Source organism: Hemitrygon akajei, chromosome 14 (assembly GCF_048418815.1).
Source record: "Hemitrygon akajei chromosome 14, sHemAka1.3, whole genome shotgun sequence".
NCBI lineage: Eukaryota > Metazoa > Chordata > Chondrichthyes > Myliobatiformes > Dasyatidae > Hemitrygon > Hemitrygon akajei.
In genome coordinates this window covers 15,071,816-15,097,601 of record NC_133137.1, presented here as the reverse complement: position 1 = coordinate 15,097,601, position 25,786 = coordinate 15,071,816, and positions in this window count along the sequence as shown.

Here is a 25,786-nt window from a genome sequence, read left to right as displayed (position 1 = left end):
AAACTGTACATTTTGCTCCAAAAAAGGTTGGAACTGCTGCATCTTGAGACAGAAAAGGACAAAATTCTCAGTCAGGTAATACAAGTGGTGTTGGATGAATGACCAGATAATAGGCATGACTGTACCTCAGAAGTACAAGAATATTGGAACCACAGATCAGAACTTTTTGTTGTGGATGGGATATTGTACAAAGGTAGCAGAATTGTAATTCCTAAAAGTCTCCAAAAAGAAATGCTTGGGAAAATTCATGAAGGCCACCTAGGTATTGAAAAGTGTAAGAGAAGGGCACAGGAAGTGATGTTTTGGCCCAGGATGAATCAAGAAATTGCAGAATTGGTGGCTTCTTGTCGAATATGCTTTAAGTACCAACCTTAAGGAGCCACTGCACCCACATCCTAGTCCTCAGAGACCTTATCAGAAGGTAGGCATTGATCTGTTTGTAACTGACAACAAAGATTATCTATTAATAACAGATTACTACTCCTTGTATCCTGAAGTGTGTGGTTTGGGCAGAACAACAGCAGACAATGTAATTGCATGCATGAAATGAGTTTTTTTCCAGACATGTTGTACCTGATGAAGTTTTCGCAGACAATGGTCCACAATTCAATGGTGAATGCATGAGGTGTTTTGATCAGGAATGGAGCTTTGTCCATATGACATCTAGTCCATTTTTCCCTCAGTCCAATGGATTAGTTGAGGTCGGTAGGAATTATCAAGAAACTAATGCACAAAGCAAAAAATAGCGGAGGTAATTTTTATAAAGCTTTGTTAGCTTATCGTAGTACTCCACTTGAATGTGGATTTTCACCTGCTCAGCTCTTGATGGGACGACGTTTGAGATCCAATCTGCCAATAGATGAGAGCCTTCTGAGAACAGAGGGAGGTGAACAAGTGAAAAGATGGAAAGATGAACACAAAGCAAAGCAGAAAACATACTTTGACAGATGTTCTCGCCCATTACCTGAACTGCACCAAGGAGATGAAGTGAGGATACAAGACAAAGTGAACACATGGACACAGAAAGCTACAGTACTTGAGGAAGTACAACCCAGATCATACATGGTCCAAACAGAGGAAGGAGCAGTGTTAAGAAGAAATGGTAAAGACCTCAAGAGCCACCTTCAGAGTTTCAATTAACCAATGCAGACCAAACAAAACATGGAAATAACAATGAAACACAAGAACTGTGCAAACCACTTGAAAGGTCTACTCGTGTTCGTAAACCCCCAGAGAGACTGATAGAGACATGTTAAATTATGTGTTTGTTTTGATTAATGTTGCTAATTGTTTCTATTTTTAAGGAAAGGAAGATGTGGTGATATCACATGTCACATGTAAGAACGTGATTGGATGGAGCTATGAGCATGCGCAGAACTGACAAAATGATCAAGAAGCTTGTATGTTAAGACGTGGTTGTCATTTGCTGTTAAATAAAAGTTCTAGTTATGTTCTTCCAGAATGTGTCTTTATGAGTAACCCACGGTATGTATAAAGAACACAACACAAATGTGCACATAATTTGAAGCTCATCTTGAAGCTGTCTTTAACTCACGTGGTGGTCACACAATCTGCTTAAAAGCACACACCACCTTCCGATTGTTGCTTGAAATCTATCTTGAACAAAGAGGTGTCTCACAGGAGTATTGGTCTTTCCTCCTTGGAGTCATTCATCTGCACAAAATACTTCAGCCATCTATCCTCCTGTCTTCTCCTAGCTCCTGCCAAAAAGACCTTGACCCACACCAGTGTCTGCCACCAAAACCTCTCTGCCCAGCATTCTCTAGAACCTTCTCCCAACTCCACCAACCTGATTGGCTGACACAACATTCCTAAGTTGAACAACAAAGCCCCTTATCTTTAGCTCAAACCTAAACAGACTGAAACCAGAACAAACTGCTTTTATGGAACTACTAAAATGAATTGCCTACAGCATTGCAGTAATATCTTGCCCAGGGCATTACACTGGTTTAACTGCTATACCACTTTCTGCCAGTGAGTGTTAAAAAATACATGAGTTTGCTAAAAAGTACAAACTTATAGAAAGTATTATTTTTTTTAAAAGTGCTTTCCAACAGTATCTTATTAGGTGCCCATATCTGTAAATCAACTGTCACATGAAATAAAACCCCAAAAAACTGCTGGAAAATCTAGCGTAGTTCAGGGAGTCAGCTAGCTGGTGACGGGAATTTGCTGGTCGGGATTTAGAGGGCAGGGTAAACAACAGAGGTAATATTCTAAACAGAATACAAATGCATAGAGCAGCAACTGATTGAGATTCCACCTTCCACTGCCCAAAAGAAAGCTAGTTGATCACTTAAGTACATTAATCATTTATAAGCAGCCGCCTTAACGGTGGTTTCTGAATTCTTGAGTTCTCGAACTATCATCAGTGAAATGTTGGAAAGAGCAGATGGGCGATATACAGGAGCCAAAGAGGTGACAATGCAATCCCACAATAAATAATTCAACTTCACAGCTGCTCTCCTGATGTCCTCTGTGGAAGCACTTCTTCAAAGGAGTTGTGCTCACTCTTTCAGAAAGTTTTGAGGAAGTTCGGGGTAGCTAGTGCTTACTGCTTGTTTAGTATCTACATTTTTGGACCTACCAACTGCATTATTGCTGTTAGAATATGGACCCAGGAAGTAGAAACTGGATAAATATGAAAGCCCAAATCTCATTGCAAATCACTGGTATTACAGGCTACCACCATTAGTGACAGATCTGCCATGTTTTGGAACTGTTGCTCAGACATTGCTAATGGCCATAGCTCTCAGTCAGTGCCTCAGAAGATGATAAAGTTACCTCCCCTGCTCCTGAAGGTCCTGCAGGAAACTCATGACCCAAAGAATAGATCACAACTTCTTCATGGTGCAAGATCCTGGCCCGAAATGCCAACTGCTTATTCCTTCCCATTGATGCTACCTAACCTGCTGAGCTCCTCCAGCATTTTGTGTGTGTTACTCTGGATTTCCAGAATCTTCTTGTGTGCATGACATGCAGACTTTAATGATATCTGCCTTTCCTGTCTCTCTGCTGTCTACAGTGCCACCACTGACTGGTAGGGATAGATGAATTGAGACACAAGAAATTCATATTTTACAGTGAACACAAGAGGTAAAATGAATAAAATATGTCAAGAACAACAATTTCCTGTCATGATACAATCTGATATCCTACTGCCATGACTTAATATCAAAAAGAATGATCTCCTTTGAAATGTTACTTTTTTTCTTTCTAAGCCTTTGGAGATGCCGCAATTAATGATTTGTACAAATTAAATATATAATGGGTCCAATTACAACGGTACCATATAATCCTTTTCACCAGATTTCAAAAATAAAGAAGCTGAGCTATTTTCAATCTGCTTTCTGTGCTACAATAAGCTTCATTTGCTCCTGTAGGAACTGTTTCTTGTTTTCCACCAAACACATCAACTGTCTCATGGTTTGCCATTTGTTGTCACGTTCGAGTTTTCAACCACAAGCATCTCTGCAAAAAAATTTTTTAAACTATTTGATGTGATTTGTAAGAAAGTTCTTATGTTGGCAAGACATAATTTTACAAAACCTGGTTGTTCACGAAATGGAGAGCTGACTGCATTAGCTTACAAGGCTGGTTAACTGAAATCAGCTTTTTGTCAGTAGAATAGAAGTTAATCTCCTGTGAATGGTTAGTCGATAAAATGTTGTCTTAAAACTTGGCAATCAAATGTTAATATACGACTCTCCCTTTATTGTAGGGAGAAAACTAATTCTTCCCTACAGGATTCTTGATGACTTAATTCTAACTATTTATGCCTGTTTCATATTGATTTATTCAAAAATACTGCGAGACAAAGTGGTGATTATCAATTAGCCTGTTACCCTAAGATCTCTACTGTGTCTTCTAATGGATATTCACCCTTCCTGTGTATCTGTATCTGGAATTTTTCCCACACAGTAGGAGAGGGAATATTTATATATCATATTTCAAGCCATAATTTAGATTATCAGGGAAATGAAAGGGCAAAAAAGCTGAAGAAATTTTTTTTAATGTTTTAAATACAATTTCTCAGTATTTTAGTATTTTTTGGAAAACAAACCTTTTCATAGCTTAATAAGAAATATCCTACACCAACTTATAATGTGTTTTAACCTCATTCATAAGACCATAAGACAAATTTCACAAATTCATCATCCTTCGGCTAAAGAAATTTCTCCTCATCCCTGATTTGAAAGGGTGCCCTTCTATCCTGAGGCTATGCCAAGTAAGTAAAATAAAGGACCCTTGCTGTACTCTTTACAAAGATCATGAAGTGTTTATAAGATGGTTGCTGGATTATTTCTTTTGGATGCTAGTACCTTGGTGGTGAATTTGTGGAATTTATTGCCACATGCAGCTGTGGAGGCCAGGTCGATGGGTGTATTTAAGGCAGAAATTAATGGCATCAAAGGTTACGGAGAGAAAGCCGGGAACTGGGGTTGAGGAGGAGACAGAAAAAAAAAGGATCAGCCATGATTGAATGGTGAAACAGACTCGATGGGCCAGATGGCCTAATTCTGCTCCTATTCTTATGGTCTTGTGCCCAATCTAAAGGCCATTCCATACTGGAGTTTGAAAGTCTGAATGATGAAACTGGAAATGGAGTACTTCTATTATTTGAAACTTTGACAAGATCTTTCCAGGCATGGATATTCAGGTGGGGTTTTCTCAGGGAATTGGGCATGACTTTGCGAATGAAGATGCCAAGCGGAACAAGGGAAACCACCTGGAAAGGAAAGGGTGGGGTGTCAGTGGTGGAAGGTAGGATGGGGGACAGACAGAGATTCAATTGCCAGAGATAAAAGAATATATTTATCTCATTTCAGCAAGGACAAAGAGTTGAATGGTCTTCTTTTCACAAAAGTTGTAGTAACTAAAATCGCACACCTGCTGCAAGCATATCAAACATTACCTCAGACATGGACAGCATCATTTGTGGGTGCCTGCTTCAAATTCAGCCAGTTCCAAATTCTCACTGAGATCTTAGTGACTGTGGTGCTTATTTTTCTATTTTATCAGACTTTTCCTAGAACACTGCTGAAGACCAAAGCAATGTCTTAGAGCTGCAGAGCAGTTGTGCATTTCAGGAGGGTGCAATGGATGTGGAGACAGCCTCCCCACACTGGCTGCTGCCAAAGGCAAGCAGGAAGAGGAAACCAAATTGTTTGCATTGACTTCAGGCTTTTTAAAGTCTCACATAAATCTTTTTTTTTTTATAAACAGAAGTCATCAACTTTCAAGAACTCAAAGGGATTCAGCTCGCTCAGTGAATAGCGACTATGAACTGCAAATCCAGCAGATGAAATGCTATTAGCCTGGAAGTAGTCACAAGGCCTGCAGTCTGCAGTAGTCCTCTGCACTTTGAATTTGAAAGCCAGTAAGATGGTGGCTGCTGAAACACTGATAATCTTGATGCTCACTCCCTCGTCTACATATGGAACTCTCAAAGAATCATAGCCTAGATTGGTTGGAGAAAATTCCCAATACTTCATGCACTTATCATCTACCTTTCCTTAAGAGGTGCATTGTGCCTTTAAGTAGCACTTCAAAGTTCAAAGTTTAAATTTATTACCAAAACATTATACAGTATACAACCTGACATTTGTCTTCTTACAGGCAGCCACAAAACAACGAAACACCATAGAACCTGTTTAAAGGAAACCCCCACACAACAAGACCAGCAATCATGTGCGAAAGAAACAAATCACGCAAACAGAAAGTCATAATCAACACACGTGATGCACCATCAATAACTCCAGGAGACGTGAGTCCAGATAGGCTTTTATTAGCTGCAAGAGACCACGATTAGTAGCAAGAGCCCGCCACACAGCATCCTGGAGACTGAGGGAGGAGCAGTGCCTCCAATCGCCTTTATACCGGGGTCTGTGGGAGGAGCCACAGGAGCAGTCAGCAGGGGGGGCGTGTCCAGACAGGTATATGTAGTTCACCACAACACGGAACATTAAACATCAAACCACAGAATCCCCAAAAGTGTGTCCACAGTGATGAGCCACCAAGGTCCAGAAGCTGATGGCCACAGAGTCTCTCGGTTCGGCACTGTGCCGGTGGCTGCTGGCCACAACCACAGATCCAGTTCTGCACTGAAGTGCCTCGATCAAGTCGCTCAAATTGTAAAGTGTGCCCAGCACCGAGGACGCTAAACATCAAACCACAGCCGAAAGTGAGTCCACACCCACGAGCCGTCGAAGTGATCGAAACTTGCTGCGTGGGACCAGAGACTCCTGCAGTTTACACTGGCAGCAGCCGGGAGACCAGTCCAACACAGGTGGGCGGCACTGAACACGGCTCGTTTTCACCTACCACTCAAAAAAAAAATCAGGTCCACCGCTTTTGCACAGGTTTGACATGCTGTTAGCATGCAGCAAACAGGTGTGTGCTCATCGTGACCCAAAAATCACACGTGCGAATGGGCTGTACAATGTCTTCACTTACCTTTAATGGCTGACATTTGCTGCATTGTCGTTTTCCAAGGTAGTAACTCAAACGGCATGCTACAACTAATATAAATTCACGAACCGATTCGAGAGTGCATTTCGGTCTGCCTGGACGGTCTAAACTGATCACTAGATTCTGTCGAGCTTTTCATCGCAATAACTGACTTTTCAAACACAGGATGTACATAACAACTATCATTTCCCATGATTGCTCAGTAGGCCTGTTCAAGGCAAAGGAAAAAAACCTCAATGCCTTCGTTTGCCCTGTGGCTGTAGTCAATTTGGTTAGCAGCTACAGAATACTAATGTGAACTGTACAACCAAACATTTGCCAGAAATCTGGATATTTTATAACCTTGTTTATTTTGGATGTTAATTGAACAGCTGCTGAGATGTTCAATAGTGTTCTGTAGTAGTTACTCATCTGCGTGTTGGTGCATGGCCAAGTGGTTAAGGCGTTCGTCTAGTTATCTGAAGGTCGCTAGTTTGAGCCTTGGCTGAGGCTTGTGTGTTGTGTCCTTGAGCAAGGCACTTAACCATATATTGCTCTGCGGCGACACCTAATGCCCTTCCCTTGGACAACATTGATGTCATGGAGAGGGGAGACTTGCAGACTTGAAACTTTCCAAGGTGCAAATCCATGGTCTATCGAGACTAACGGAGGTCTACACACACAGTCATCTGCCAGTACTCCATTATTGTTGCCTAGTCAGTTCAGAAACTTGGGGCACAAAGATTCAAAGTACATTTATTATTGAAGTATGTATGCAGTGTACAACGGAGATTCGTCTTCTCCAGACAGCTACTAAACAAAGAAAACCATGGACCCCATTCAAAGAAAAACTCCAACCCCTCCACCCACCACACACAAAAAACGAACAAATCTCACAAGCAGCAACAAGAAAGAACGAGCAAAAATACAGAATATAAAAACACGAAATCGGAAAAGTCCATTCAAACTACCGTCCAATCCACAAACCGCAGACCCAGAATTTCAGTACCATCCTCCGATGGCACTGAGGGAGAAAGAGACCATCACACACAGACACCTGAACACTCGGCTTGATATTTCAATCTTCCTCGGTGTCTTAATAGGCGAGATCGGTGAAAAATGGAGTCGATCATGAACTTGCACCCCGCCTCTTAAGCTTCTTGGCCTCAAGGCCACTCACCTCCTAGAACTTTCTCAGAGGCAGCAAAGTGCCTCATCGTTCAATCGGTCCAAAAACTGGATATCACAGTCTCCACTAGTACCAGAACCACATTTGAAAGAAAAAGACTTAAAAGAAATGAAAAAAGTTTCATGGACGTTCTGGAAGGTGTCATCCAAGGTAGCATTCTTTCATCTCACGTGCGCTCATCAGCACCCCTCACCCTCACCCAATTCACCATGACCAGGGCCAACTTATAGCAAGCCATCCTGCTTATCATTTGTTTGGAAGAGGAAACTGGAAGCCCAGGCCAAGTCACAGGCAGAATGTACATATAGACAGCATTAAAAATCAGATCGCTAGGTTGCTAGAGCTCTGACACAGCTGTACTACCAGCTGCTCCACTGTGCGATGCTCCTCATGCACCGTGAGAAGAAGGTTCATCTTCCCCAGTCAGGAGAAGCACTGAATTTGTGAAGGGGCTCTCTCCAGTCGTGCACGTGGACTTCTCTCTCACGTCTGATATTAAACTGAAGAGGCAGCCATGGAGCAATCTTTTCAGTACCTCATATAGATAAAAACTACCACAGAGGAGTGAAGGAATCTCCATTCAGATTCAGGTTTATCATATGCACGTACATTAAAACACACAGAGAAATGGCCCACTTACATTAAAAAAGCCAACACATCCGCAAGTGTCACCTCACATCTCGGTGCCAGTCTTGCACGCCCACAGTGCTCAGCAGAACAAGACAGAACACAACAAAGCAGAATATACCAAGCAACAAAACTACAGCAGTGAAATAAGCTCCAGTCCGGCCTCCCTCCCTGCCAACAAACCATGCACATACACAGTCTGCTAACTGTGGGACAGGCCGTCCTGGTCTCCACCCTTCAGCAAACTCCTGGATTTGCAGACACTGGGCCCCCGACTTCCCCAGTGGACCCACAGGTATTTGCAGACTCAGGACTCTGGCCAATGGGCCTCTGCTTCTGACTACTGATCGACCTGTGGGCTGCGATCTGGACCTCCAATCGACCAATGGGCTGTGATCTAGACCTTCAACTGACCTTTGGAGTGCGATGCGGAATTTCATGCGCCAGGAATTTAATGTTCTTCGCAGTGAAACCCTTCCACTCCCCTGCAACCTCTCTCTTATCATCGGTCACCATTACTCTGATAGGGCTTTGATACATTAAGTGTGACACCAGAGCAGAAGCTTTCCTCTGCTGCACAGCAAAGCATCACAAACCATGATAAAATGAGGACAATCCTGTTGGGAGGCATGCAGATCCGGCTTTTGCACTTCTTTTTCTGGCTGTTCAAACATCTTTTTCTGGCAAATTTCACAGTTACTGAGGGGAGCTAATCTGGTGCTGCTACTAAAAGCAGTGCTGTTTTAAACAAATAAGTGAAATCTAATTTCTAGGATTCTCTTTACTTAGAGATGGATTTGCTTCCATCAAATATGCAGTTTCATGAAGAGCATACTTAAGAGAGGAAGTCATCAGTAATTTCCTTTCTTGCGTCTGTAACAGAACCGTTTACCGTTAGTATGGTCCTCAAGCTTAAATAGTTTTCCTTATTTGTGATCAACAATTGCCAAATTGCATATATTGCTGCAACTTTTAATTTTTTTTTTAGAAACTCTTGTAATATGAGCTGTGCTGTAGAAATCCGAGTCTCTTGAGGAAAGGGAATCAGTGTTCCTTGGGTATGCATGGCAAAATTCAGAGTGTTTTATGGACAGAATGACTGAGGGAAAACTTAATCAGACTCCACTGTTTAATCAAGGTTAGAAATTCCACATAAGGCTACCCCTTAACATAGTCAACATACAGTAGTTTAGAAGAATGAAGGGGGATCTTATTGAAACCTATTAAATATTGAAAGGTCCAGATAGAGTGGACATGCGGACAATGTTTGTTACAGTGGGGGAGTCCAGGGCCAAAAGGCACAGACCCAGGGTAGGATGACTTCTCTGTAGAACGGCGATGAAGAGGAATTTCTTTAGGCAGAAGGCGGTGAATCTGTGGAATTCATCATCACAGACAGATGTGGAGGCCAAGTCATCGTTGTTGTGTATTTAATATATCAGCAATATTTGAATAATGTTGTAAATATATTGTTTGATTAAGCATTCACTGTGCATTACATAATGCATTGCGAGTTATCCGTAAAAGTACGTAATGGCATATATCATCATGCCACCTCGTGATACGTGCGCGACTTGCTTAAAATAAAAAACTTCCACTAGTAACCTCCTGGGCTCTCGTCTGTTTATTGCAAATTATCTTTTATATTTTGGAGTTATAAAGCATAACAATTATATACGTTTAAAGTGGATGTTGATAGGTTCTTGATTAATAACGGTGTCAAAGGTGACAGGCAGAGGGCAGGAGGATGAAGTTGGGAGGGATAATAAATCAGTCGAGATGGAATGGCGAAACAGACTCGATGGACCGAATGGCCTAATTCTGCTCCTATGACTTATGTTTGCTCCCAGCACATCCTTTGGTGTGTAAACACAAACGATGCATTTCACTGTAATGGTCTATCTGGTCTACAACAGAAGTTTGGTAACCCAAATGTCTGGATTCCTCTTTTCTGGTCCTTTGTTCATCTCCCAATTTCCTTTGGCAGCTTCTTGGGTCCTCAAGCTCTGGGAGTTACTGCCTCAAATTCTTTCACCCCGTGCTGTGGATCTTACTTAAAACCTATCTTTTGACAAAGCCTTTAGTCACGGGTGGACTTGAATTTGGAAATCCTACATGCAGACATTGGACCTTCAACTACACCAGCAGACTCTGGCTGACAGGCCTTGATCCTTGGCATCGACTGCGGACCTGCCAGTAACCAGTCCTTGCTAATGGTGGGGCTCCGAATACCAGGTCTCGAACTCTGCTGTCACTGATTCATGAACCCGAGGGGTCATCGGAGCCATTCCTCTTGCCCCCATGGAAATCTGACTCTGGAACCCTCCGACAACGTGCTGGCCCTGGGGGTGATGCGGCCCCAGCCTTCAACCATGCTGCTCGGTCAGTCTGACATCTGGCTAGACATCCTCCACCCAGGCCTAGCTCACAGACGTCCCCCACCCACGTCACTAGCCTTCAAAAAGGAGCAGAGACTCAAGTCTCCACCCTCTCCTCTAATTCTCCCACATTCCTGTTTCTTAACCCCAGCCTGACCCCCAATTCCTCTCCACTACATATTAAAATTTATTTGGTATGTCTGAAAGAAAAGATGTCAACACAGAAAATGTAAACAACATCATTCTATTTTGAATTAATACTGATTACGTAGCAGACATGAAGGAAAAGAACATTCTCTAAGATTAATTGCAGCTTTTGTGGCTTCTTAAATGCAAAGCAGCCTTGCATGTTGTGTCTCTTTAAAAGCCACATGAAAAGGCTTACTACAGGCTTAACTTTGTTGAATCTTATCTTAGAAAGGATGTGCTGAAACTGGAGAGGTTCAAAGGAGGTTCATGAAAATGATTCCATGATTGAGTGGCTTGTCATATCAACAGTGTTTGAAGGCTCCAGGCCTGCGTTCTCTAGAATTCAGAAGGATGAGGGGTGACCTCATTGAAACATATCAAATGGTGAAAGGCCTTGATAGAGTGGATGTGAAGAGGACGATTCCTATGGCGGGAGAGTCTAAGACCAGAGGACCCAGCCTCAGAATAGAGGGGCGTCCTTTTAGAACAGAGATGAGGAGGAATTTCTTTAGCCAGAGAGTGGTGAATCTGTGAAATTTGTTGCCACAGCCAGTTATGGAGGCCAAGTCTTTATGTATATTTAAGACAGAAGAAGTTGATAGATTTTATGATTAATCAGAGCATGACGAGATACAGGGAGAAGACAGGAGATTGGGGCTGAGAGGAAAATTGACTCAGCCATGATGAAATGGCAGAGGAGACTCGATGGGCCAAATAGACTAAATCTGCTCCTATATTTTATGTTCTTATTGAATGCATTTTCACTGTCTTTTTATTTGGCAAAGATTCTTGCTGCCCTGATATTATAAGGAAAGCCTTATAATTTTACCAGCAGAGACTAAACTGCTGAGAGCACTTTAGAAATGTGTGTGGCCCACATTGTATTCAACAATTAATTTTATCAAACAGAAAATCAGTGTATCCGCGTGTTCCAAATTTGTAATCCTGGCAGGGGAAGTTCTGCTAGAAGCATGATTTTGTAAAATTACCCTTATCCATCGTTGGTTTTTATCACTTAGTCAGACATTATTTTGAAAAATTTAAATGTTGAAGAAAAATAAATGGGTTGGTTGAAATACTTTCATTTATTATAGCTAAGACCAAAAGATATAGGAGCAGAATTAGGCTATTTGGCCCATCGAAACTCCTCTGCCATTTCATCATGGCTGATCCAATTTTCCTCTCAGCCCCAATCTCCTGCCTTCTCCCTCTATCCCTTCGCGCCCTGACTAATCATGAATCTATCAACCTCTGCCTTAAATATATATAAAGACTTGGCTTCCACAGTTGCCTGTGGCTACGAATTCTACAGATTCACCACTCTCTGGCTAAAGAAATTTCTCCTCATCTCTGCTCTGAAATTCCGCCCCTCTATTCTGAAGCTGTGTCCTCTGGTTTAGATCCCCACCATAGGAAACATTCTCTTCATATCCACATTATCAAGGCCTTTAATCATTCAATAGGTTTCAATGAGGTCACCCCTCATTCTTCTGAATTCTAGTGAATGCAGGCCCAGAGATGTCAAACGCTCTTGATATGACAAACCATTCATCCTGGTATCATTTTTGTGAATCTTCTTTGAACCTTCTCCAGTTTCAGCACATCCTTTCTAAGGTGAGGGGCCCAAAACTGCTCTCAATACTCCAAGTGAGGCCTCACCAGTACTTTATAAAGTCTCAAAATTACATTCTTGATTTTATATTCTATTCTTCTTGAAATGAATGCTAATATTGCATTTGCCTTCCTTACCACAGCTCAACCTGCAAACCAACCTTCAGGGAATCCTGCATGAGAACTCCCAAGTCCCTTTGCACCTCAGTGTTTTGTATTTTCACTTCATTTAGAAAATAGTCAACCCTTTCATTTCTTCTACCAAAGTATATGACATACACTTTCTGACACTCTATCCCATCTGCCTTTTCTTTGCCCATTCTTCTAATCTGTCTCGGTTTCTCTATAGCCTTGCTACTTCCTCAAAACTACCTGCCCATCCACCTATCTTCATATCATCTGAAAACTTTTCAACAAAGCTATCAAATCCATCATCCAAATCACTGACATATAATGTGAAAAGAATCAGTCCCAAACAGACCTCTGTGGAACACCACTAGTCACCAGAAACAGCCATAAAAGGCTCCCTTCATTCCCACTCTTTGCCAACTTCCTATGAGCCAATTTTATCCATGCAGAATCTTTTCTGTAAAACCATGGGGCTCATAGCTTGTTAAGCAGCCTCATGTGTAGCACCTTGTCAAAGCCCTTCTGAAAATCCAAGTACACATCAACTGATTCTCCTTTGTTTATCTTGCTTGTTACTTCTTCAAAGAATTCCAACAGATTTTTCGGGCAAGATTTTCCCTTGAGGAAATCATGCTGAAAATGGCCTTTTTTTTATCATGTGCTTCTAAATACCCTGAAAACTCACCCTTAATAATTGAATCTAATATCTTCCCAACCACTGAGGTCAGACCAACTGGCCTATAGTTTCCTTTCTTCTGCCTCTTTCCCTTCTTGAAGACTGAAGTGACATTTGCAATTTTCCAGTCCTCCAGAACCATTCCAGAATCTAGATTCGTGAAAGATCATTACTAATGCCTCCACAATGTCTCCAGCCACCTTTTTCAGAACTCTGGGGTGTAGACCATCTGGTCCAGGTGACTTATCCACCTTCAGACCTTTCAGTCTCCCAAGAATCTTCTCCATATTAATGGTAACGTCACACACTTCATTCCCCACGACACCTGGAACTTCCAACATACTCCCAGTTTCTTCCACAGTGAAGACTGATGCAAAATACTTATTCAGTTCATCCGCCATTTTGTTGTCCCCCATTACTACCCCTCCAGCATCATTTTCTAGTGGTCCAATATCCACTCTCACCTCTCTTTTACACTTTGTGTATCAGAAGAATCTTTTGGTATCTTCTTTATTATTATTGGCTAGCTTACTTTCACATTCCATCTTTACCTTCTTAATCACTTTTTTTTATTTACCTTCTGTTGGTTTTTAAAAAGCTTCCTAATCCTCTAACTTCCCACTTATTTTTGCTTAACTATATGCCCTCCTTTTAGCTTTTATATTGATTTGGACTTCTCTTGTTAACCATGGTTGTGTCACCTTGCCATTAGAATATTTCTTCCTCTTTGGGATGTATACATCCTGTGCCTTCTAAATTGCTTCCACAAATTCCAGACATTGCTGCTCTGCCATCATCTCTGCCAGTGTTCTTTTCCAATCAATTCTGGCCAACTCCTCTCTCATTCCTCTGTTATTCCACTGTAATACTGATACATATGATTTAGCTTCTCCTTCTCATATTTCAGGGTGGATTTGACCATATTGTATTCACTTTTCCCGAAGGGTCTTTTACCTTAAGCTCTCTAATCAATACTGGTTATTGCACAACACCCAATCGAGATTAGCCGATCCTCTAGTGGGCTCAACCACAAGCTGCTCTAAAAAGCCATCTCATTGACACTCTAGAAAATCCCCCTCCTGTAATCCAGCACTAACTTGATTTTCCCAATATACCTGTATATTGAAGTCCCTAATGACTATTGTAACATTGTTCTTTTGGCATGCATTTTCTATCTCCTGTTGTAATTTGTAGACCACATCCTTACTACTATTTGCATGTCTGTATACAACTCCCATCAGTTTTTTTTTTACCCTTGCAGTTCATTAGCTCTACCCACAATGATTCAACATCTTCTGACCCTATGTCACCTCTTTCTAATGATTTGGCTTCATTTTTTTTTAAACCAACAGTGCAACCCCTCTGCCTTCCTACCTATCCTTTCAATACAATGTGTATGCTTGGACATTGAGCTCCCAGCTATAACCTTTCAGCCATGATTCAGTGAGGCCTACAACATTATACCTGCCAATCTGCAAATGTGCTGCAAATTCATCTACCTTATTTTATATACAGTGCGCATTCAAACGCAACACCTTCAGTCCTGTATCCAACCTTTTCAATGTTCTCTGCCTTTTACTTTGCAACTCATCCTGTTGACTGTAATTTTGTCTTAACGCCAGCCTCTTCTCACTACGCATTGCCTCTGTTTGGAAACCAGCTACCTCATCTTTAGCAATATTATCTGCCTTTCCTATGATACTTCTTGCACTGAAATATATGCAGCTCAGGATACTAGTAGCACCATACTCAGCCTTTTGATTCCTAACTTTGTCTTAAGTCTTACTAACATCTAACTCTGCAACCTGCAGTGGATGTAGTGTACATGGATTTCAGTAAGGCATTTGATAAGGTTCCCCATGCGAGGCTCATTCAGAAAGTAAGGAGGCATGGGATCCAAGGAGACCTTGCTTTGTGGATGCAGAATTGCCCTGTCCACAGAAGACAAGAGGTGGTTGTAATTAGTTTGTATTCTGCATGGAGGTCAGTGACCAGTGGTGTTCCACAGGGATCTGTTCTGGGACCCCTCCTCTTTGTGATTTTTATAAATGGCCTGGATGAGGAAGTGGAGGGATGGGTTAGTAAGTTTGCTGATGACACAAAGGTTCGGGGTGTTGTGGATAGTCTGGAGGGTTGGCAGAGGTTACAGTGGGACATCGATGGGATGCAGAACAGTGCTGAGAAGTGGCAGATGGACTTCAAATTTGACCTAACAAAATGAACCACTTTGCACTTATCTGGGTTGAAGACAGAACTTAATATTAATGGTAAGACTAAACGTCCAATGTCTAAATTGGTCTCTGCTCAAAGCTCTATCACTGCATTACTTAAATAGTGCATCTTGATGCACCACAGCTTTTTTTAAAATCAATGGTGATACCCTGTATTAGAGACTACAGTTCTTCATGTGGGTTTATGAATAATAAATTCAGCAACACATAATTTGGTCTTTTTTAGCTGGTGGGGGTGAAGGGGTCATAGCTTTGCTGTTGATTGTGCGTGGGTGGGGGGAGTTGGGGGGGGCTTTAGGGTTCTAACATTTTAACTGTCATTCATTCTTTGGGATACTTCTGTTTTCATGGATATCTGTGAAGAAAAAGAATTTCAGGATGTATATTGTATACATTTCTCTGACAGTTAAATGCACCTATTGAACCTATTTGGTCTGAATTCACTGCACAACCAGATTAGCAAGTTGGTAATGTATAATGCTTTTGTAATGGTATGTGCATTGGAACAATCCTGAAGCTACATTAAAATTAAAAAGGCAGGACAATTCCACATCATTATTGGAAGTATAGAACAGGAATAAAATCAGAATCAGAATCAGGTTTAGTATCACTGGCATATGTCGTGAAATTTATTGACTTTGTGGCAGCGGTAAAAATGAAATACATGATGATATGGGAAAAAACCGTGAATTACAGTAAGTATATATGTATATTAAATGGTTAAATTAAAATAAGTAGCACAAAAATATAAATTTAAAAAACGGTAGTGAGGTAGTGTTCTTTGGTTCAATGTCCATTCAGGAATTGGATGGCAGAGGGGAAGAAGCTGTTCCTGAATCACTGAGTGTGTGCCTTCAGGCTTCTCTGGTAACAGTGAGAAGAGGACATGTCCTGGGTGGTGGAGTTCCTTAATGATAGATGCCATCTTTCTGAGGCACTGCTCCTTGAAGATGTCTTGGATACTATAAAGGCTACTGCCTATGACGGAGATGACTAATTTTACAACTCTTTGCAGCTTGCATCGATCATGTGCTGTAGCCCCCCTCCCCCCACCCTCCCATACCAGATGGTGAAGCAGCCAGTTAGAAAGCCCTCTGTGGTACATCTGTAGAAGTTTTCGTGTATATAACACTGAAGTTTAAAGTAAATTTGTTATCGAAGTATGTATATGTCGCCATATACTACCTTGATATTCATTTTCTTGCAGTAACCATTATACACCAGCAATGACTAGTTCAAGGACCTTTCTCTATTTTGTTAATTAAGTATCCTGACCACCATCTTCTGGTAACATACATGAAAATAACTGAAGTGAAGATTTCTGCCTTGAAATTATTTCAGAATTAGTAATTTAAAAAATAACAAGTTATGCTATAATAAATTAAAATCACTGATTATGCTTTACAGTATCACAAAGCAACTGGGAAATATTCAGAGGACCTTTCCAATTTTGCTTTACACATCAAAATAATTATAGTGTACTTTTCACTCACTAATGTCTGCAAAGATCCATATTATTCCATATTGGGATTTCTCGTTAATAATTAATCATTAACCTTCTCCTGGCATGCACTCTCTCTTTATGCAACGCCGTTGAGTAGTATTCTTAATAATTACTGTATCGCTAATAATCAAAGGTAATGCCGTATAAGCTGCTTCCTCAAATTAATGGTGTTTTTGATTATGTATCTGAGAAAGTTCATGCAATGACTCGTTTACCATTTCTACAGGAATATTAACAAGACAAAATTATGTTTGTAATATGTGATAAAAATATTCAAAGAAAATTCTGGGAAGGAACGCTTATTTAAATCCTTATATTATTGGGTATATATCAATATCAAATATTTAAATCTTTTTGACAAAACAAATGATAAAAACTGCTAATTTGAGGTACAAAAGTTAAATCTCTGATGTTCTGCAAACATCATGACATCAAGATGCAAAATGCAGCTATTAATATAATTTAAATTTGTTAATGAAGGTGACAGCGACCGTGGAGAATATCAGCAAGTAGCCAATTTGACAGTGTTTGGCTTTGCTAACCTCCTTCTCCATAGCTTTAGCCACACGTCAACACAATTAGAAGATAACCTTCTGTGTATGCTCAGTACCCAGATCACATCAGTAACCTTTTAGCCAACATTTTCAAATTAATCTTCAAACCAGCAGCGTTTAAATTATTGTGTTCATACTTCTGAAGCCACCATAAAAAAGGATTATTTCTGGATGGAAGCAATGGTAAATTCATTCATAACACACTGTGTTTCAATCATAAAGCTATACAGCAAAGAAAACTAAATTGTATGTTCAATGGCTTCTCAGTTGTGCAATATTGTTATAACAGAAAATATTGAATTTATACCCTTTTTCAAAGTACTGTACTTGTTTTCCACTGTATCCATATTCTCATTGTGTATGATATCCAAAGGAGCCTCCTGCTTTTTCAGCTTCAGTTCTTCAGCTTCAATCTTCAGTTCATTTAACTGTTCATGGAGATGTTTACTCTTCTCCGTGTACTCAGTTCTGTAAGTGTTTGAAGAGAAGAAATCTGTAATAATGCATCTTAGTCGCTCCACACTGCGAACAATGCAAACAATGTAATTGAGTATATAATAGGTATATAAGTGACAATGAAATCAGAACAGAAGCAAGCAACACACACATACACATTATCAACAATACACACTGTGTGTACCATAAAGTGCTGAAAATACTTTTCAGGCCAAGATATCTCTGTGGAAGGAAAACCCAAGTCAACTTTTCAACCAGTTACCTTTCATTGGGCATTTTGCCATCTGGAACGATCAACCCTGGCTCCATTGGAGCACTCCTGCAGAGCTGTCAACTCCAAAGACCCTGATCACATCTGGTGAAAAGCCACAGGGGAACATTGATCGACCAAAGACTGAAACTTGAAGGTCAATCAGAAGCCCGATGTTCAAAGCCCTGGGTCTGCAAGTCTGAAGTCCACTGGGAAAGTGGGAAGCCCATTGTCGGCAAGTCCACTGGAGATTGGAGGGGCCGGATGTCCATGAGCCTGAATTGGAAAGCATGCCCTAACAATCTAAACGGATACCCACCGTTTCACTGAGGGAATGCTCCAAAGGTGGGGAGTGTTCTTTTGGATGGTATGCTGTCTGCTCCATCAGGAAAATGTACAAAAGATCCTATATGATGCATCTGTTTTATCACTGAAAGCACGGAATATCTCATCGTTACTGCATTATTTGTGGGGCTTTGCTTTACTCAAATTATCTGTCCCATTTCCTATTTAGCATAATGACCAAACTTCAAAAGAACTTCACTGAGTGTTCCAAAGTGCTTGAGTAAGGAACAGTTGGCTGGAGGAACTCAGGGGGTCAAGCAGCATTTGTGTGAAAAAAGGAATGGCTGGTGTTTTACATTAACAGCTTCCAAAGAGCCATGGTATCATGAGCCTTTTAGACTTCTGTGGCGTGCTATTGAGCTTTGGGCTTCTGGGGTTCTTGAGCAGCTGTATTTACTCATTGTTACAGCCGTTAAGCCCGGGTGCTTTATGTGTTGCTCTTGTCGGATTGATTGTGACCAACTTGTGTTTCTCACATTCTGTGATTATTTAAAGGGGACTCTCGAGGTGTTGTGTAAGTGGAGAATGACTTATCTCACGGAGTCGCTGACGGTCGTGTCTCCAATGCTCTGCTGGTATTGCTATGCCTAACTGCTTGTTTCCTTCTCTGCATGGGGAGTCCACTGTTCATCCACTCCTGGGTTGAGTAGTCACCAAAACTCACCGTGACAGAGTTTGCAGTCGTCCACTCCTGGGCTGAGCTGGTGCCAGCGACCACTGTGACAGAGAATCTGCTGTTCCTCCGCATCTGGGTCCAGGGCTGCCAGCCCAAACCCTGGCACAAAGATTTACAAGAAAGTGCACCAAAAAAGCAAGATTTTTCAATTTTCTTTAAACCTATGTCCGCCCCCCTCTGCTGACTTCCTATTTTTCTAGCTCACTAAATGGTGGCTTATTACGAGGCCAACATAATGTTGAGAGAGAATCTCACCCTATTCCAATGCCAACCTATCTTATGCATTGTCGTCAGTTAACTTAAATTATGGCTTTCCAAGCATAAAGGCCAACATCTAAATAGCATTTGTGACTCATTAATAATGTAAACATATAAAGTGTCTCCTGACCTCAACTACATATATAAAAAAGGCAGAATTGAGCACTTTCCAAATCCAGAATTGATAATTCCTAATTGATAATTACAATTCCTAACAATGCAATTCTCTTACTTTTCATTTATTAGTGTATGATGATAATTATCACCACAGGTTCCAAAGACACACACACACGTGCCATTGATATCTAGTTATCTATCCTTGCTTCCAAGTTGCTTCTAAACAAGATGAAACACAAAACATAAAAACATAGAAAAGTAGAAAATTGCACAATACAGGCCCTTTGGCCCACAATGCTGTGCTGAACATGTACTTACTTTAGAAATTACCTTGGGCTACCCATAGGCCTCTATTTTTCTAAGCTCCATGTACCAATCCAGGAGCCTCTTAAAAGACCCTATTGTATCCGATTATTATGGGATCCTGGACATTTCAGTGCTTATCCATTAATTCACTCTCCTGACAATCTGCCTGCTTCCTAACCAGATTAATTTATGCCTTCAATTCCATAAGCTTTAATGTGGGTAAAACTCTCATGAGAGACTTTCTCAAATGACTTCTGGGAGGCTGTTTAAATAATATCACTATGCTTTTGACTGCTCACTACTTGGGTTAACTCTTCAAAAATTTCAATCAGGTTCATCAAGCTTGAATGACCCTTTACAAATTCTGACAGATTCTCTCTGATAAGCCACAAATGTAATGCGTTTAATGGCTGTAACCAAATGATTTCCAAAAATAGATGGCTGCAAAATCCTCAGTGTTTCTGACTACTCTCACCAAGCTTACTTAAATAGCACTGTGGCATGCAACATTTTCTAATCAACAGGCTTGACTAGTGAATCGAGAGGACTTTTTCAAATTATAGATAGTCCATGTGCAATATGTTCATGTATCTTTTTAAAACCTTATTCCAAATGTAAACTGTTTGATCCTAGGAATTCGCCTCTCTTCAGAACTAGAATCACTTTATTGCCAGTAGATGAAACATACTAGAATTGATTGTGGCTTGGTGCCCAGCATAAAACACAGGACAATACCATAACAGATACACAATACCAACTGACAATTTTGGAAAAAAAATTGCAAATAGCCATGAGCTTTCAACAGTTAGCAGAATGGTCATGTGCGCAAATATCAATAATCAAACTTAAAGTAATGTTTATTGTCTTGCACTGTTTTGTGCACTTTATGTAGTCCCATGTAGGTCTGTAGTCTAATGTAGTTATGTATTGTTTCACGTAGTCTAGTGTAGTCTTTGTGTCGTTTTATGTAGCACCATGGCCCTGGAGGAACATGGTTTCATTTTTATTGTGTACTGTACCAGCAGTTATGGTTGAAATGACAATAAAAGTGACTTGACTTGATATGAACAGATTAAATAATTATCAGCAGAACAAGGAGAGTGGAAAGACCATCTAACAGATGTCGCACGGGGCAGTTACGGAATTTTGTTGAAAAGCTGGATAGCTACAGGAATGAAGCTTCAGAGATGATGTGTGGTCCTGGTGGTGATGGACTTGTAACATCTCCCTGACGGGAATTTGGTGGATGGGTGACTGCTAGGATGGGTGGAGTCAGCAGAAATTTTTCCAGCTCTTTTCTTCCCTCTGGCGATGAGCAGGTCTCTTAATGTCAGTGGCTGACAGCAGAGGATCTTCTCCATTGAGTGGGCCACTCACTGCAACCTGGACTAGTGCATTATTTTCCACATAAATGTTACTTTGTTTAATTTTGGTGAGCCCATCCCAAATTCAATTTTAATTTCACTGGAATGGAGCCTATGTTCATTCTAGCCATGATCCATTGCAAAACCATTGGTGATTTTACATCCCTTGTAACTCTCTTTTCATACATCTTTTGTTTTAGCTCTGACCAAAATTTTAATCACCTTTTGTTATTTTCTGCAGCTTGGTTTTTTTTTGTCAAAGTCCATATAGTTTTGTACCGTATTTTCTTTTCACCTTGAGCCTCTTCCTTACATTTTGGGTCATCCAGGTAAGGCTGCTGACAAGTGGTCCTCTTGCTTCTTTGACATTTAAATATACTCTATATCATAAATCCTTTGGTTAAAAATCCACACTAGTCTTACTTTGCCCATAAACAGATTTCACAGACTGTCTATCTCATAGCATGCTTTAGATTTCCACGAGTCAAGACATCAGCATGGATAGTGTGGCTTGTGCTAAGTTCCTCACCGGCCAAGTAGGTCAGTCTTCCTGTAATTTAACTACCAGGCAATATCATGTAAAAGTTGTGCCAAAGTGTACCTTTTGTCTAACTTTATTGTATCATGACTGACTGTGAATGTAACAGCGTAACGTGAATGTTCAGTCTCTGTTTGGAAGCTAAGCACGTGCGGGAGTAGACGTCTTAGATGAGATGTATTCGTTTACATTGTCGCTGCTGTGTGTAAGATACAGGGTTGGGGGGATTCTAATGTTGTTTGTATTGTGTTTCTTCAGAATTGCCACTACCATATTAGTACCATATTAGTTTTGTGCGGTTTTCTTTATGTATTTTTATACTGCATATGCAATCCATCGATACACAAGGGTGTGGATCGAAGGTTAAACTGAGATTGTAACGGCAGGAACTGATTGTAAAGTTGTTCGTTTTGTGTTAAGACCCTCTTCCGGCACTAAAACATCTAAAACATATAAAGGAATTAAAACCCGAAAATATATTTGTTGTCCTGAGTGTGTACTTATCCCCAGGCTACAAAAGGTATAATTACTAAATTTGCTGACCCAGGAAAATAAGTTGTGGAGGGCAAAGGGAGACTACAATGGGAAAAAGATGCTAGAAAGTTAGCAAAGACCTGGTAAATGGAGTGTAATGGTGAAAATGTCTATTTTGGCAAGAAATATGAAGAAACATTATCTAAGTGGTGAGAGATGGAAGGATTTGGATATTCTAATGCTTTATCTGCAAAAAGTTAGATTACAAGTACAGCAACTAATTAAGAAAGTTAACAATATTCTTGTTTATTTGTGCTGGGGAATTGAACACAGATGTCTACCTCACTTTTGCTCCAGCTAGATAAAGCATTAGCAAGACCAATCTGAAATGCTATGTACAGTAATGGTCTGCTTATTTAACAATGGATGTGAATGCACTAGACGCAGTTCAAAGATGGCTTAGTAACCTAATGCCTGGAATGAACGAGGACTGGACTTGCATCTACCGAAGTGTGGGAGTGGGATTTTAATTGAAACATATACTGTAAATACTCGAATAATCCTGATAGACAGGATATGAGGAGAGTGCTTCTGCATGTATGATACTCTACAATCAAGAATTAGTGTTTTTAATTAAGGGATTCTCCCATCCAAACTTGACTGAAGTCCCTTGTCCACTCTACCCATGTGATCCTGTGGTACCAAAGACTGCTACCTCTGACTCCCGCCTAATGCCCCTCAACTCACAAGTAACCTGCCTTTTCTCCTACCTGACAAACCTGAAAACAACACCTAAAGAGAACCCGTTTATCTCAGCTTAAGGGCTAAATCCACTCCTTGGCCAAGTGTCCAGCTTATGCTACCATAATACTGGACTTAAATAGAAATAAACCTGGATAAAGTACTCAGTTAGGTTGACCGATCACCACAGAGCCCAAACCAACCTGAATGTGGAATACAGATCCGACCCAACTCTGACAAATTCCCTCAGCTCAGGTCAAGTGGCTAGGCTCCAAGTGATGTGATTCTGCAAACACTTGCTAACTACACTACAAAGAACTACTTCATTTAATTGGGCCCCTGAAATGGGATCTCAAACATTTCACATTCTCCTTCAATCAAAATTCATTCTGGTCTATAGAGTCCAACAGAAAGCACTTCATTTCAGTTAAAAGCTGTTCATAAAAAGATACCCTTGAGGAAATTGGTAAAAACTATTACTGCAATGTTTTAGGTAGCAGGTATTACTGTAGAAGAGTACTGTGATGACTATTGAATTAAAAGCTGCCCGATTGATGAAACAGAGTTGTCAAATGGGTCCCTCTATACCACAAATGTTGCATACGGGGAACACGATATGAGGCACTGTGCAATAATCTTACACACACATATAGAGCAATGGTGCCTAAAGCTGAAATAATGTTATGTATTGAACTGTACAGCTGACATATATGAGTGATGATAAACCTGATTCTGATAGGGGTCTCTATTGTGGACTGGGAGTAGGAAGGGGACAGCGAGAGTGGAATCATGGTTAGGAAAAGGGGAAAAGAGAGGGGAGGGAGTGGGAAGCAGCAGAGAGACATTCTGTAATGATCAATAAACCAATTGTTTGAAATCAAATGACCTTGCCTGGTGTCTCAGGACCGGTGCCTGTGCCAACCTCCCCCCTCCCCTCCCATTTTAATCCGGCTTCCTTTGCTCCAAGCACCTATCTGATCTACTATATTCCAAATGATGAAGTGAAGTCTGCTTTAATCACCAACATTTTACATCTGTAGCAAAGAATTTCACGAGTAATTGGCAGAAATGCTGTCATATACTGTTAATCTTCAAATAATGCCTCCCCCTTTGTAGAATAACCTTCAATTAATAACCTTAGATAGCAATTATTCTGACGAGATCACAAGACAAAAACACTTGCTGCACCCATATTAATGGCACAGCCTTCATTAAGGTGAAGCGCTGAAATGCTGTATTCCGCTTTTGGCATTCAGTGTTGTGACAGTAAAGATCCTTCATCCCTCTCCCAACAATTTGTAACAGCCTCCTTCACTGAAGAGCCCCTTTTATTGCAGCAAAGCGCCTTGCTCATTTTTCACACCGGCTCTTCTTCAGGAAATTGCCAAAATCTGTCAAATCAATTTTGTTCTGTGACCCAGGTATTAGAAGTGGAAGAAACGTTTGCTAATCCATTGAGGTACCGAGGTCTGCCAGCTTCACTATTTCAACCACAAGCAGGAGCTGAAATTTAATTTTCATTCATATCATCAAATGCTAATTCAACTTTGTCCATAAACTAATTACCTCTTGCCATGACAGGTGTTTCATCAGATTTTGGATTACTGATTTCTACGGAGACAATTTCAGTTTCCATACATTTTATTAGATAAAAGGTGCGGCAGGTAACCTCTAGATCTGACAACTGAGTTACAATGAATAGAAGGATGAAATATAATGTATTCTTGGCATGTAAATTAGATTAGCTAGTTTAAAAACATAAGAAATAGGAGCAGGAGTCGGCCATTTGGCCCATCAAGCCTAATCCGCCATTCAATAAGATCAGTGGAGATCTGGCCATGGACTCATCTTCACCTACCTGTCTTCTCACCATAAACCTTAATCACTATGCAAAAATCTATCTAACTATGCCTTAAATATATTTAATGAGGTAGTCTCTACAGATTCCCTGGGCAGAGAATGCCACAGATTCACTGTTCACTGGGAAAAGCAGTTTCTCCTCACTCCCAAATCTTGAGGCGATGTCCCTTCGTTCCAGTCTCACTTACCAGTGAACAAGTCTTTCCAGCCTCTATCTTATCTATCCATTTCATAATTTTATATGTGTCTATAAGATCCCCTCTCATTCTTCTGAATTCCAGCAAATATAGTACCGGGATGGAGATAATGTCTCTATCAAGGGAGGTGCCAGGGGCTCCTTCCCTCCACTAGCCTGCAGATTACCCTTGGGAAAGGTGTTGCACCTGCTTAGCCCCCAATCAGGGTCACGTGGATCCATGGGAGCAGGTGGAGGATGGTCACATGATCATAGAAACATAGAAAACCTTCAGCACAATACAGGACCTACGGCCCACAAAGTTGTGCCGAACATGTCCCTACCTTAGAAATTACTAGGCTTACCCATTGCCCTCTATTTTTCTAAGCTCCATGTACCTATCCAAAAGTCCCTTGAAAGACCCTATCTTTAATGAACCACTTCACACTTACCTGGGTTAGACTCCATCAGCCACTTCTCAGCATAGTTTTGTATCTTATCAATGTCCCACTGTAACCTCTGACAGCCCTTCACACTATCCACAATACCTCCAACCTTTGTGTCATCAGCAAACTTACTAACCCATCCCTCCACTTCCTCATCCAGGTCATTTATAAAAATCACAAAGAGTAAGGGTCCCAGAACAGATCCCTGAAGCACTCCACTG